This window comes from Carassius gibelio, chromosome B21 (assembly GCF_023724105.1).
Source record: "Carassius gibelio isolate Cgi1373 ecotype wild population from Czech Republic chromosome B21, carGib1.2-hapl.c, whole genome shotgun sequence".
In the NCBI taxonomy this organism is placed as follows: Eukaryota; Metazoa; Chordata; class Actinopteri; order Cypriniformes; family Cyprinidae; genus Carassius; species Carassius gibelio.
This window is the reverse complement of record NC_068416.1, coordinates 3,239,778-3,255,095: the sequence shown is the minus strand read 5'-3', so window position 1 is coordinate 3,255,095 and position 15,318 is coordinate 3,239,778. Positions and strand designations below refer to the sequence as shown.

Genomic DNA, 15,318 nt, shown 5'->3' with positions numbered 1-15,318 from the left:
CCATGTGACAGTTTTAAATCTAGAGTATGATTTTGACAATGAGTAGGTCCTGAAACATGTTGTCTAACACCAATAGAGTTCAGAATGTCTATAAATGCTGATCCCAATGCATCTTTTTCATTATCAACATGGATATTAAAATCACCAACTATTAAAACTTTATCTGCAGCCAGAACTAACTCGGATGTAAAATCACCAAACTCTTTAATAAAGTCTGTATGGTGCCCTGGTGGCCTGTATACAGTAGCCAGTACAAACATAACAGGGGATTTATTATTAACATTGGTTTCTCTGGATAATGTTATATGAAGCACCATTACTTCATACGAGTTATACTTGAAGCCTGCCCTCTGAGAAATCCTGAAAACGTTGTTATAAATTGAAGCAACTCCTCCCCCTTTGCCTTTTAGACGCGGCTCATGTTTTAACAGTAATCTTGGGGGGTGGACTCATTTAAAATAATGTAATCATCAGGTTTTAGCCAAGTTTCTGTCAAACAGAGCACATCTATATTATGATCAGTTATCATATTATTTACAAAAAGTGTTTTCGTAGAAATGGATCTGATATTCAATAAGCCAATCTTTATCATTTGTTTATCCATATTGCATTTGTTTTTTATTTGTTGAACCTCAATTAAATTGTTAATCTTAACTTGGTTTGGACGTTTTTTGTATTTTCTAGTTCGGGGAACAGACACAGTCTCTATAGTGTGATATCTAGGTGAAAGATTCTCTATGTGCTGAGAATTAACTGACCTCTGTGACGGGAGGCAGCTAGCAGACGGTCGGTTTAGCCAGTCTGTCTGCTTCCTGACCTGGGCCCCAGTTAGTCAAGTATGAACACTAAGACTATGTGCCATATTTCTAGACAGAAGAGTGGCGCCACCCCAGGAGGGATGAAGACCATCTCTTTTAAACAGGTCAGGTCTACCCCAAAAGCTAGTCCAATTGTCTATGAAACCTATGTTATTCTGTGGGCACCACTTAGAGATCCAGCCATTGAGTGATGACAATCTGCTATGCATCTCGTCACCACGGTAAGCAGGGAGGGGACCAGAGCATATTACAGTGTCTGACATCGTGCTTGCAAGTTCACACACCTCTTTAAAGTTATTTTTAGTGATCTCCGACTGGCGAAGTCGAACATCATTAGCGCCGGCATGAATAACAATATTACTGTATTTACGTTTAGTATTATCCAGCACTTTTAAATTTGCCAAGATGTCAGGTGCTCTGGCTCCCGGTAAACATTTGACTATGGTGGCTGTGTCTCTATATTCACGTTCCGTACAATAGAATCACCAATAACTAGAGCACTTTCATCAGGTTTCTCATTGGGTGCATCACTGAGTGGGGAGAACCTGTTTAATGTTTTGATCGGAACAGAAGAGCGGTGTTTTGACCCACGACTACGCTGCCTCACCGTCACCCAGTTGCCCTGCTGCAGGGGCTCTGTTGCCGGAACCGGACAATGTACAGGAGACCCTGAGCTAGACGCATCCAAAGCCGTATCTAGAGCCCTAACATTCTTACTGTCCTCAATTAAAGTTTGGATGCGTGTCTCTAATTCTGAAATCTTCTCTGTCAGCCTAACTATTTCCCTGCATTTATCACATGTGAATCCCTCATCAGCGACAGAGATAGATAAACTGTACATGTGGCAAGAGGTGCAAATAACGATAGGCGAAGCCATTACTCATTGTGCTCGATGAAATATTCTTACTGCGGTTGTTTGATGAACTTGTGAAAAACTGCAGCGTGAGAGAGGAGAGGAGAGGAGAAAAGAAAACGCTAATGACAAGCTAACGAGTGCTAATGCTTTGCAGGTGTACTGCAGTCACGGAAGAGTGAACGATCAAAGTTAATCTGATAAGATTGATCGATAATATCAGAAATATGGTGTGAATTAAGTTATATTTTACAACTTAAAAAACAAACACACAAACAGACAGTGATGGTAAGAAAGATTATAGAGAAAAAATATAAAATAAAAACAGCTACACGGAGCTATGATTAGCTACAGAAGGCCAACAGGAAGTAGAGAAAACACTGACTAGCCATGGCAGCGCCCAGGCAGAGGAGGTGTCTGATAGTGAAGTCAAGAGCTGCATCCGAAAACTTAGACAGGTTTGCTGCCTAATTGGGCAATGACTTTGCAGGCAATGTTTTTGCACGAAGGCACGTCATGAGACTGATTTCGGACAGTCTTCTGAGGCAGCGTAATGGTTTAATGATCTACAGCAAAATATGGTGAGCTTTGGTGAAAACTACGCTTATATTTCATTACTTTAATATAAATTTCTCGCTAGAAATGGCATAAAAAGTGAAAAACGTTGATCAGAAACATATTACACACAAACTGACCCCCGACTGCAACTTTCAGATGCCATCTTTATTTTTTGGCTTAACTCTCATGGAATGGAACGCACAGGATTGTGGGATATCAAAGACAGCGAAGGATACATCTATGCTGCCTTCAAAAATCAGCCAGATGAAGGCATCTCAGGAGACAGGAAGTGAAGCTAACTTTTTATTTCGGACGTGCCTTGATGCCTTGATTAACAGGCATGGAGTGTTAATCAGGGCGGACTATTCTAATGTTAACCCTTTAAAACCTATAATGGCCGTACGACCCTTCTCTAGAAAAACTTAATGATGCCATTTGATTATTTTAATTATTATTCAAAATGGCTGCATCAAAGCGCCCACGACGAGTTGGAAGAGAGGTAGCTAATGCATATTAGATATTTGGGGATTAAAACCAGTATATTTTTGTTTAGCTGTATATTCAATGAAGTAGATATTTTCTCATTTTTCTAATGAATTTACAATATCATTAATATGCAATATTAACGGTGAGTGAATAATATGAATATTAGGATGTTTTGTGTGAGTAATTTGACAGTGTATTTTTAATTTATTTTTTAAATGTATTTTTTTATGGGAACTATATCAACAATGAAAGGTAAATGTTGTTTGGTGTCATATTAAAGGGTAAGTTCATCGAAAAATCTAAATTATGTCATTAATAACTCACCCTCATGTCGTTCCAAATCTGTGAGACCTCTGTTTATCTTCAGAATACAGTTTAAGATATTTTAGATTAACCTGTTAGCCAGCACCCCCCTTTATGGGACTCACAGCTGAAAGTGCTCTACCTAACTTATAATTGTAACAGTTTCCTGCTTCAGTGTGTTACAAACATAATTTTGGTGTCTTTGGAAAGAAGACACTTTGTGCTTTACCACTTATCAACCAGATTTGATAATGCTCAAAAATATTAAAAGTTATAGACACTGAAATGCATTAATTATTTTTTTTTTATTTGATATAAAAATACATTAAATGAGTCCTGGAGCAATCTAGAAAAGTAATGGGTTGAAAGCCATATGTCTCATTAGTTTCCATTTCAAATCTGAATAAGATATCATGAAAAATGAGACTCCTGCAATTCTTTTCTAAGACTATATATAAAGCTTGCAAGCACCACTAACAAAGAATTCGCAGGATTAATAAACTCTGCTGTCTGCCGCTTCTCTCCTGGCGAAAATGAACTGAGCTTGCGGTTGCCGCTTGTCGGTGCAGTACAGAAGGGATGAAAGGGGCGTTTCAGCACCGCCCACACATTCAAACAAATATTAAAGCATAATCTCATTTTTTACCCACAAACAAAAATACGAAAAATCCAGCTAAATTTTCGTTTTCCGTTTCTTAAACAAAACGAAAAAAAAAAAAAACGTTCAAACCGTTTCTCATTTATCTTTATTTATTTTTAAATAGAAAATCAAATGACCAAAATATACACGGACCCAACAGCTACAGCGGAAAGAGAAGAGCGACAGCAGTTGAATTTCGGGGCTGAGCTCCGTCGGGTTTGTCTTGACAAAGCCGGACCAACAACAATATCTAAAAGCTGCTGAATTTGCTGCCGTGGCAGGCAAAATTTATTTTGAATTGCAGATTCTGACATGATAGCCAGGGGACTAAGGTTTTCACGGATGAAATAGTGCACATAGAAATGTCTCTGTGGACGGCGCCGTCTTTTATTTCAACCCGTTATATTCGCTGTAGGCTATTACTGGAATAGTTTGACCAAACTCCCCACCACAATCATTCCCTTTAAATAGATTCCATAATGGTTTGCCAGCTGATGATGATTATGATAACAATAGCCTAATAATAATAATAATAACAAAAAGAAAGAATGATAATAATAATAATACAAATTAAAAAGTTATGTAGGCTACTAGCTATTTTTTGTTATGTTTTTGGCAGTTTTTGGGCTACAGAGATTTTTACAATAGATAATTTGATTTGATCTTTGAAGTAGCCTATTAGATAGAGATAGCTTCGACATTTGATCACTGTGGTTGGTTACAAAGACGTTGCTATTCTAAAAATAATAATGAGATACAAACCTGTAAATATTCAATCGACTTTTCTTAAATTCAAAACAATATATTAATGCATTCGTAATTTCCATTTCTGAATAGTTGCTATATGGTCATGCAGGTTTGCGCATTAAACCCATGGCCCCAAAAAATATAGCCTATCAACAATTATGTTGTTTCCCCGAACATGACCCCTCTCTGCCAACTTTTTGAACATTTGGTAATTTATTATTATTATTATTATTATTATTATTATTATTAGCCTATCATAATTATTTAGATAATGCATAGGCCTTAATATAAAATATCAGAAACAAATCGCTTCAACACGTCGATTCGGTGTTTTTGATTCGGTGTATCAAACGAGTGGATTGAACTCACTCATTAAGACAGTGACTTTCTGCCACCTGGTGTCTGTTTTAGTTTCATATTAAACGTAGGCCATCACTTCATTGATCCATCATGTCATATTTATGTCTTCAAAGTGTAGGCCTAAGACACTTCATAATATTTGTATCCACTTGTAGGCTAATTGCTGTGTAAATGCATTAAGATCTCTTCTGTATTGATGGCTCTGATGAAGCTCTTGTTGGATTTTAGTGGTAGGTTAACTACCCTATAGGCTACAGTCTTATCCTCTAACTGAATTTATCGATGTGGATTAACGTGAAGTTCATACATTTAATAAGGCTGTTGCTGTCAGTATTGTTTTTGGAAATGAGGCTACATTCAAATGCAATGGTCTCGTTTCAAAAGCATTGGTCAATATGCTTGCATCGACTTCACTGTAGCCTATGTGCCCTGCTTCCTTTCCGTGAGTTTTGACCGAAAAATGGAAAATATCAAGCGCTTCCGTTTCAGCGTCCCTTTTTCATGTTTTTTAGCCCAGGACATTTTACAAATCCAGACCAAACGATGTTCTACGGCCATGTCCGGAATAAAGACTAGCCTATCCATGTCACACAGTAAGATTTTAACCATATACCTCGCAGTCACAGACTGTATAAACGTCAGTGATACTTATTGTATTTCGCCACAGGGTGTCACTGTGAAAGAAATAAATTAGGAAATGTATATTTATTTTCGTTTTTTTCTTTTCTATGTATATTTATTTTTTCTTTTTTACATTTATTTGTATATTCATGTATGGATTTATTTATTTTGGCAGACGTGGCATTCCATAAAATGCGCCATATAGTAAATAATCCACTCTCTCTATTCATATAGACGCGTTCACTTTGATAGCCATGATACAGTAATAGCGAGCTGGTTTGGGCTGATTTGCACTCAAACAGATGGTAATCATGCAGATACATTTACATTCAACATAAAACACACTCTCACATATAAATTTCAAGTTCAAGTCTGCTTTATTGTCAATTTCCACATGTACAGTACATACAGAGAATCGAAATTGTGTTACTCTCAGACCGCAGTGCATACAGTTAACATTAGCATTAAAGCCTACAAAAATAACTAGATCAAATATAAAATGTAGATACAACTATACAATGTATACAAGGGAATGATATAAAAAAAAAGACATAATAAAATAAATAGTTAATAAATAGTTCAGTGGTGCCTGGGGAAGAAGATGGGAGGGGGGGCAGGTTCGGGAGGGAGTTCAGCTTCCTGACAGCCTGGTGGATGAAGCTGTCCTTCAGTCTGCTGGTCCTGGCCTGGAGACTCCGCAGTCTCCTCCCTGATGGTAGCAGGCTGAAAAAGCTGTGTGATGGGTGAGTGGGATCACCTGTGATGCAGAGGGCTTTGCAGGTGAGACGTGTTCCATAAATGCAGCTCGACAGGATGCTCTCGATGGTGCCTCTGTAGAAGGTGTACATGATGGGGGGTGCGGCTCTGGCTCTCCTCAGTTTGCGGAGGAAGTAGAGACGCGGTTGTGATTTCTTGGCAGGTGCTGCAGTGTTTTCAGTCCAGGAGAGGACCTCTGTGATGTGCACACCCAGGAACTTGGTGCTGCTCACTCTCTCCACAGTCGCACCATTGATGGTCAGAGGAACATGCTGAGTGTGTGCTCTCCTGAAGTCTACAACAATCTCCTTTGTCTCCTCCACGTTCAGAGACAGATTGTTTTCAAAGCACCACTTGGCCGGGCGGCTCACCTCACTCCTGTAGTTTGTCTCACCTCTGTTGCTAATGAGACCCACCACAGTCGTGTCATCTGCAAACTTAATAAAGAGGTTGGAGTTGTGTGACGGTGTGCAGTCATGGGTCAGCAGAGTGAAGAGGAGAGGGCTCAGCACACATCCTTGGGGGGCCCCAGTGTTGTGATGGTGCTGGATGTGCTGCTGCCGACCCGTACTGCGTGAGGTCTTCCAGTCAGAAAGTCCAACAGCCAGTTGCAGAGCGAAGTGTTGAGCCCCAGCTGACTCAGCTTATAGATGAGCTGTTGAGGGATGATTGTGTTGAATGCTGAACTGAAGTCAATGAACAGCATTCTGACATAGGAGTCCTTTTTGTTAAAGGGGTCATGACATGGGTTTTTTTATTTTATTATTATGGTCCCCAAGGTGCAATTATAGTATTACTATAGTAAAAAAAAAAAAAAAAACTTTTAAAATGTAGTGAATTATGACATTTTCCCACCCTGTTTCTCATCCTTTGATTCAAACAGTCTGTTTTGGGTTGTTTCCCCTTTAAGAGTTCAGTGTTAACGCCCACTGTTATGATTGGCTAACGACATTTGACAGAACATTTGCGGATTGAGCGTAACTGTTTAGTAGCGGGTGATGCATTCGAAGCGATGGCTCTTGCGATGATAAAACCTTATATGTTTGAGCCGGAATCAGATGAGGAATCAGAGGAAAATGAACCATCACCACAACAACGAACACTGGATCAGCCCGTGTCCACATGGAAAGTGAAACTATTTTGAATTAATAAAAAAATTGTAACCCGAGACACTTGAAAACGGATTATTGTTGCATAATTATTCTATAGCTTAATATGCTAACAGTTTAACATTATTTACCTAATTTCAATGAAATGATGGGGTGTACCAAGGACAAAAATGCATGCACAGGCCATATTTGAAGATGCAGCATTGATGAGGCAACATTTTTAATCCTACTAGAAAGGCGACATATTTTCAAGATTCTCTTATACATATGTGTTTATATTAGCCAGTGATTAAAAGTAATATTGTTAATACCCTTAAATGACAATTCTACATTTTCCCTGACGTCAGGATCTTTCGGCAGCGTATTCAAAGATGTTGTTTGTCCACAGCCAGGAACAGCACATCTGCATGGCATTGTAATTTTCCTGTACACAGACCCACTCGCTGTCCGTCGACTGAACACTTGTGAGGCGCGCGGCTCGACAACGATCCGAAATGAGCGTAGTTGTCTGGTGCTGGAGGTGGTCATATGCAAATGGTTGGAACGTCACTTCGCACCGTGACGCCACTTCTTACCATGGATCCAGAACGAGCTGTATTTAGAGCTTGATTAAATAAATGGCTCGTTTATAATGGGGAGGACGTCTTAAGCTATGAAACTTGCAGGACGTTTTAATGGTACAAAGACCTCTTATATTCCAAAAGATCAAGGCAAATTTGGTTTCTCATTTCATGACCCCTTTAAGATGGGTGTGTGCTGAGTGGACGGCAGTGGCATCATCTGTCGACCGGTTGGACCGATATGCAAACTGGAAGGGGTCCAGGGAGGGCAGACTTGATGTGGTGCATGACTAGCCGTTCAAAGCACTTCATGAGGATGGGAGTAAATGCAACAGGATGGTAGTCATTGAAGCAGGATGGAGATGGCTTCTTTGGGACTGGGATGATGGTAGTGGTTTTAAAGCATGTGGGAAAAACAGCCTGACTCAGTGATATGTTGAAAATGTCTGTGAAGACATCAGTGAGTTCTGCTGCACAGTCTCTCAGTACACGCCCAGGGATGTTGTCAGGACCCGGAGCTTTGCGGGCATTGATCATGCTGAAGGATCTCCTCACGCTGTCTGGGGTCAGTCTCATCACCTGGTCGCCGGGAGGAGGTGGACTGGAAGACCTCAGGCAGTACTGGAAGACCTCAGGCAGTACGGGTCGGCAGCAACACATCCAGCACCATCACAACACTGCCCCCCCCCCCCAAGGATGTTTGCTGAGCCCTCTCCTTTTCACTCTGCTGACCCATGACTGCACACCGTCACACAACTCCAACCTCTTTATTAAGTTTGCAGATGACACGACTGTGGTGGGTCTCATTAGGCACTAATCATGGGAGATTTTAATATTCACGTTGATAATGCAAATGATACATTAGGACTTGCGTTTACTGACCTAATAAACTCCTTTGGAGTCAAGCAAAATGTCATCGGGTCCATTCATCGTTTTAATCATACACTAGTGTAGCAGAAATGAGTCGAACCAGACAAATCAAAGAGTCTTTCAGAGCTGTGTGCATTGAAACGAGAGCCGAACTCCTCAGGAAGTCATAAATCAGTTCTAGTGCCACAAGAACCAAGCAAGATAACCAACCAACCAACTTGTTCACACAACAGCTTTCAACATTAACACCAATAGAACAATTATTGACAATTTTAATTCGAAGAAGAGATTGTCAAATTTATTGTTCGTGATTGAAATGCAACACTGGACATCACATGTAAACCCAGGAGATCAAGTTAAATACTTGCATTGACTTCCCCCCAGCCAGCAGAACCAGACTGAAATTCCTAAGGGGGAAGGGCTTTAAACCTTTGTCTTCACAGAAAAGTCCCTTTGCCAGAGAATAGCAAAGAAACTGCTTTTTGTACATTATATATGGACCAGAATGAACTCAAAAAGACTCATAAATGAATCGTTCCATTGCTTAACTCCATATTCATTTATGTGTAACCCACACATTTGACTATCATGTATAATCACTTATTGTGTAAGTCTTTTGATAACTATAGGATACATAGTCATGTCTAGTATTGATATAATCACATTTTCTTGCTTGATGTTGTCCTGACAATCATTTATTTTTAAAATATATCATAATCGTTATAGGAATCATGTCCAAAATTAAACCCTGTGAGGCAAGAACCAAATGCTTGGTAAGATAAACAAATGATTTATGATACCCCAGACCCAAGACCATATCTGATTGGTCAAGGCAACATTTGAGGGGTGGCCAACAAGGAAGTTTAAATACTTTGGACACCATGAAATTTTGCTTTTAGTTCGAGCATTGCTTGTGCTATCAGTCATGCCTTGCTTTTAGTCTGCTTTTAGTCCCTTAATGCTGGTATTAGCCATGTCGGTTTCTAGTCTCTAGCTATGCTTCTGCTAGCTTGTAGCTTCTAGCCATGCGGTTTAGTCATCACTGTTTGAGCGTGGTTCCTGCGTGCTTCGGCCTGCCTGCTGCTACTATGCCACGATGAGAAGGAACACAACCTAGTCTCGTCAAACTTTATTTTTTTTCTTTTCCGTTTGAGAGTTTCGTGTTCTGAGTTAAGTTTTGTAACGTCCGTTCAACTTCAACCAGCGCACACGACTCTGCACTTTCAGCCAACGCCCAACAACCACGGGCTTCCCAAGACGTCACTTCAGAGACTGAACTTCCAGCCAATCAACGACCTCGGGATAGCCCTTTCACCGAGGCTCCTTCTTCACAGGAGATGCAAGTAACTTTACCTCCAGACTGTGACCTTTACTGGTGTATCTAATATAATTTTAACCTCATTGAGGAACTCAATGCGACCGCTAATTACGTGATTGATGGTTGTTCATGTTTATGCAATTTAACGTATTGCTGTGAAGTTGGGATTCCATATTTCCATTCTCTTAAACTCATCTTTCCCTAACTTTCGACCTTCCTGCAACTTGTGTGGATGTGTGTGTGCGTGCGTTTGTGTTAGATTAGTTTATATGTCTTAGATTTATCTAATAAAGCCTTATTCATATTGAAAAGAGAAGTATCTTGTGTTTTGTGCTTACAAGTTAATGTCTTAAACTGCCGATCTTGTTACTGTGCTAATTGATAGTGTTTCACTATATTTTGGATATTAGTATCCAGCGCAGATTTGATGTTAAACAGCTCGTTCACTGAACCGCAGGCGCGTCTCCGTGAACAGCCGTGAAACAGTGATTCTGTTCAAATTCCCTTTAAAATCTTAAATGATTCCCTTTGAGCTAAATTGACCAGTTTCCGTTACACTAGATTTAATTATATCGCATGGAATCGATCTTACTGCTATAGATATTGTACCTCAAAGTGATGATATTACAGACCATTTCCTTGTATCGTGCATGCTGCGTATAACTGATATTAACTATATGTCTCAGCGATACCGTCTGGGCAGAACTATTGTTCCAGCCACCAAAAAAAGATTCGCAAATAACCTGCCTGATCTATCTCAACTGCTATTTGTACCCAAAAATACACATGAATTAGACGAAATTACTGACAACATGGGCACGATCTCTAATACATTAGAAGCTGTTGCCCCGATCAAATTGAAAAAGGTTAGAGAAAAACTTACTTTTCCATGGTATAACAGTAATACTCACTCTCTCAAGAAAGTAACTCGTAGTCTTGAACGCAAATGGAGAAAAACTAACTAAAAGTTTTTAGAATTGCATGGAAAAACAATATGTCCAGCTATAAACAGGCTCTAAAAACTGCTAGGGCAGAGCATATACACAAACTCATTGAAAATAACCAAAACAATCCAAGGTTTTTAATTTAGCACAGTGGCTAAGTTAACAAATTACCAGACACCACCTCCTCCTTGCGTCAGATCAAGGCTGCATCTCATTTCTAGTCTTACTTGATCTTAGTGCTGCGTTCGACACCATAGATCATGAAATACTCATAGATTGATTACAAAACTATACAGGTATTCAAGGGCAGGCTCTAAGATGGTTTAGATCCTACCTGTCCGATCGCTACCATTTTGTTTACTTAAATGGGGAGTCATCTGATTTATCATCAGTAAAATATGGAGTGCCACAAGGATCCGTCCTAGGTCCCCTTCTATTTTCAATATACATGTTGCCCCTTGGTAATATCATTAGAAAATACGGAATTAGCTTCCACTGTTATGCTGATGATACTCAGCTATATATCTCAACGAGACCAGATGAAACTTCCCAATTATCTAAGCTAACAGAGTGTGTTAAAAATGTAAAAGATTGGATGACAAATAATTTTCTCCAATTAAATTCGGATAAGACAGAGATACTAATTATTGGACCAAGAAACACTACACAGAATCTTGTAGATTACAATCTGCAACTAGACAGATGTACTGTTACTTCCTCTACAGTCAGAAATCTGGGTGTTATATTAGACAGCAATTTGTCATTTGAAAATCATATTTCCAATGTTACAAAAACTGCATTCTTCCATCTTAGAAACATTGCCAAGCTACGAAACATGTTATCTGTTTCTGATGCAGAAAAGCTAGTTCATGCATTCATGACCTCTAGACTGGACTATTGTAATGCACTTCTAGGTGGTTGTCCTGCTTCGTCAATAAACAAGCTACAGGTAGTCCAAAATGCAGCAGCTAGAGTCCTTACGAGGTCAAGAAAATATGATCATATTACCCCAATTTTACAGTCTCTGCACTGGCTACCTATTAAGTTCCGTATCAGTTACAAAATATCATTACTTACCTATAAGGTCCTAAATGGTTTAGCTCCTGCGTACCTAACTAGCCTTCTACCACGTTACAACCCATCACACACTCTAAGGTCACAAAACACTGGACTTTTGGTAGTTCCTAGGATAGCAAAGTCCACTAAAGGAGGTAGAGCTTTCTCACATTTGGCTCCGAAACTCTGGAATAGCCTTCCTGATAATGTTTGGGGTTCAGACACACTCTCTCTGTTTAAATCTAGATTAAAAACACATCTCTTTCGCCAAGCATTCAAATAATGTATCTTTTAAATTGTGAGTGTAGTTGCATCTGATCAAAGGTGCATTTTTATTCATTAGCTTGGGTTAAACTAATTTTCCTTTTTGGATCAGCAGCTATGCTAATGATGTCTGTATTTTGTTTCTATGTTTCGCCATGGCTAGGATTTACACAAGCTCCAGTCTGGATCCAGAACACCTGAGAAGAGATGATGCTGACCCTCAGAGGACCTCTGATGATGCTAACCCTGAATCAACAAACAGAACTAACAATTATTGCTAAATGTGTGACTGAATCATATAATAACTTAATTAATAATATTGATAGTTCATCGTCTAGCTGACTACGTCTTGTATTATTTTTTATTTTTTTTCTAAAATCCTGTCAAATGTGCACAAACTACTAGCTACTACTAAATATTGTAGAAACATAATTTTCTGTAAAGTTGCTTTGTAACGATTTGTTTTGTAAAAAGCGCTATACAAATAAACTTGAATTGAATTGAATTGAGGTGGAGTCTTCTGTGCAGTGGTGCTGTTTTGTTGCTCAAAGCGAGCGAAGAAGGTGTTCAGCTCATTTAGCAGAGAGATGTTGTGGTCACAGGTCAGTGGTGGGGGCTTGTAGTCCGTAATGGTCTGTATCCCCTGCCACAGGCTCCTAGTGTCTCTGCTGTCGCTGATTTGATGAGCTATCCTCCTGGAGTGTTGTCTCTTAGCCTCTCTGATGCCACGGGACAGGTTGGCCCTGGCTGTTCTCAGGCCCACCTCATCTCCAGCTCTGAAGGCAGCATTCTGTGTCTTCAGGAGTCTGTAGACCTCCCCTGTCATCCATGGCTTCTGGTTGGCCCGGACAGTGATGGTTTTTATGACAGTTACATCATCAATACACTTATTGATGTAGGCAGTGACAGTCTCTTAGTACTCCTGGAGGTCAGTAGTGTTATTGCATGTGGCAGCCTGTTTAAACATGTCCCAGTCAGTTGTGTTGAAGCAGTCCTGAAGAATCTCTGATGATCCTTCTGGCCACACTTTAATATGTTTGTAAACTGGTTTGGCGACTTTAATGAGCGGTCTGTATGCAGGCATTAGCATAACAGTGATGTGGTCTGAAGCTCCGAGGTGGGGCAGGTGGAGAGCTTTGTAAGCTCCTCTCTGTGTGGTGTAAACAAAGTCCAAAATGTCATTACCTCGTGTTGGAAAGTTGATGTGCTGGTGTATTTTTGGAAATTTTGGTCAGCATGGTTGAAATCCCCAGCTATGATGAGAAAAGCATCGGGGTGTGCTGTCTGCTGCTCACTGATGTGCTGGTACAATTCATTTAGTGTGTCGTTCCTGTTGCAGCTGTTGTTCGGGGGAATGTAAACTGAAATGTATCTATCATGTCATTTGTGTGGAAGTATTTCGAAATATGTGCGCAGGAGACGGGCAGCCGATCAGCACTGGATGTGCAGAGCTACATGTCTGAGGCACAGATAGCAGGAAATAAGACTGCACAAAATAAGAGTCCCTTTCCTGCTCACTGAAGCTGCGTGAGCGTACTGTACCTGTCCACGCCCTGGACACATGGAGACAGTGAATAGATGTTCAGCTCAACTTGTGTGTTGGATGTGAAACTAAACCGAGACAATCCGTGTATCATTCGTTCTTTTCATATTCAATTAAGAAAACAAATTCGGAAAATCAAAAACGGACTTGTTATTTCCTTATTCGTTTACAAATATAATATTTAAAAAACAAATAATGAGTGATTTTTTTTGTATTTTTGATTACATGGTCAAATTGAATATGACAAATATGAAAAACGCCTCCACCATGAATCTGATTTTGATATTTAGTTATCCAACTTGGTCCGTGTATCTTTTGGTCATTTGATTTTCTATTTAAAAATAAATAAAGATAAATGAAAAATGGTTTGATTTTCGTTTTTTCGTTTTGTTTAAGAAACGCAAAACGCAAATGTAGCTGGATTTTCCGTATTTTTGTTTGTGGGTAAAAAATGAGATTATGCTTTAATATTTGTTTGAATGTGTGGGCGGCGCTGAAACGCCCCTTTCATCCCTTCTGTACTGCACTGACAAGCGGCAACCGCAAGCTCAGTTCATTTTCACCAGGAGAGAAGCGGCAGACAGCAGAGTTTATTAATCCTGCGAATTCTTTGCTAGTGGCGCTTGCAAGATAAAATAATAATATTAATTAATTAATTAATTAATTAATTAATAGTAAAAAAATATATATTAAAGTTTTCCAGCTGCTGCATGTTATTGACAAAGCAGAGTTAAAACACCCTTTGAATTTTACTTTGCAGCCTAAAAATCCTTTAACGGATTTGGATATTAAAAAGCATATTAGTATGTTATGTGTATGCCAGGTTAAAGAGATGGGTCTTTAATCTAGATTTAAACTGCAAGAGTGTGTCTGCTTGACGAAAAATGTTAGGTAGGTTATTTCAGAGTTTAGGCGCCTAACAAGGAAAAGGATCTGCCGCCCGCAGTTTATTTTGATATTCTAGGTATTATCAAACTGCCTGAGTTTTGAGAACGTAGCGGATGTAGAGGATTTATAAGTAATAAGCAATATTTTAAAATCTATACGATGTTTGATAGGGAGCCAGTGCAGCGTTGACAGCACCGGGCTAAAATGGTCATACTTCCTGTTTCTAGTAAGAACTCTTGCTGCTGCATTTTGGACTAGCTGTAGTTTGTTTACTAAGCGTGCAGAACAACCACCCAATAAAGCATTACAATAATCTAACCTTGAGGTCATAAATGCATGGATTAACATTTCTGCATTTGACATTGAGAGCATATAGGCCGTAATTTAGATATATATTTTTGAGATGGAAAAATGCAGTTTTACAAATGGTAAAAAAGGTGGCTTTCTAAGGAAAGATTGTGATCAAATAGCACACCTAGGTTCCTAATAATTCCTGATAATGTTCGGGGTTCAGACACACTCTCTCTGTTTAAATCTAGATTAAAAACAAGCATACGAATAATGTATCTTTTAAATTGTGAGTGTAGTTGCATCTGATCAAATGTGCATTTTTATTCATTAGCT

The 15,318-nt window shown here is 39.3% G+C and overlaps 1 protein-coding gene across 1 annotated transcript in view; it reads left to right on the top strand.

Moving 5' to 3' along the window:
• Positions 1-15,318, top strand: part of LOC127986006 (uncharacterized) — a gene marked incomplete at its 5' end in the record, with an annotated part of 403,871 nt that overhangs the window by 63,780 nt on the left and 324,773 nt on the right. The gene's annotated exons all lie outside the window — the stretch shown is intronic.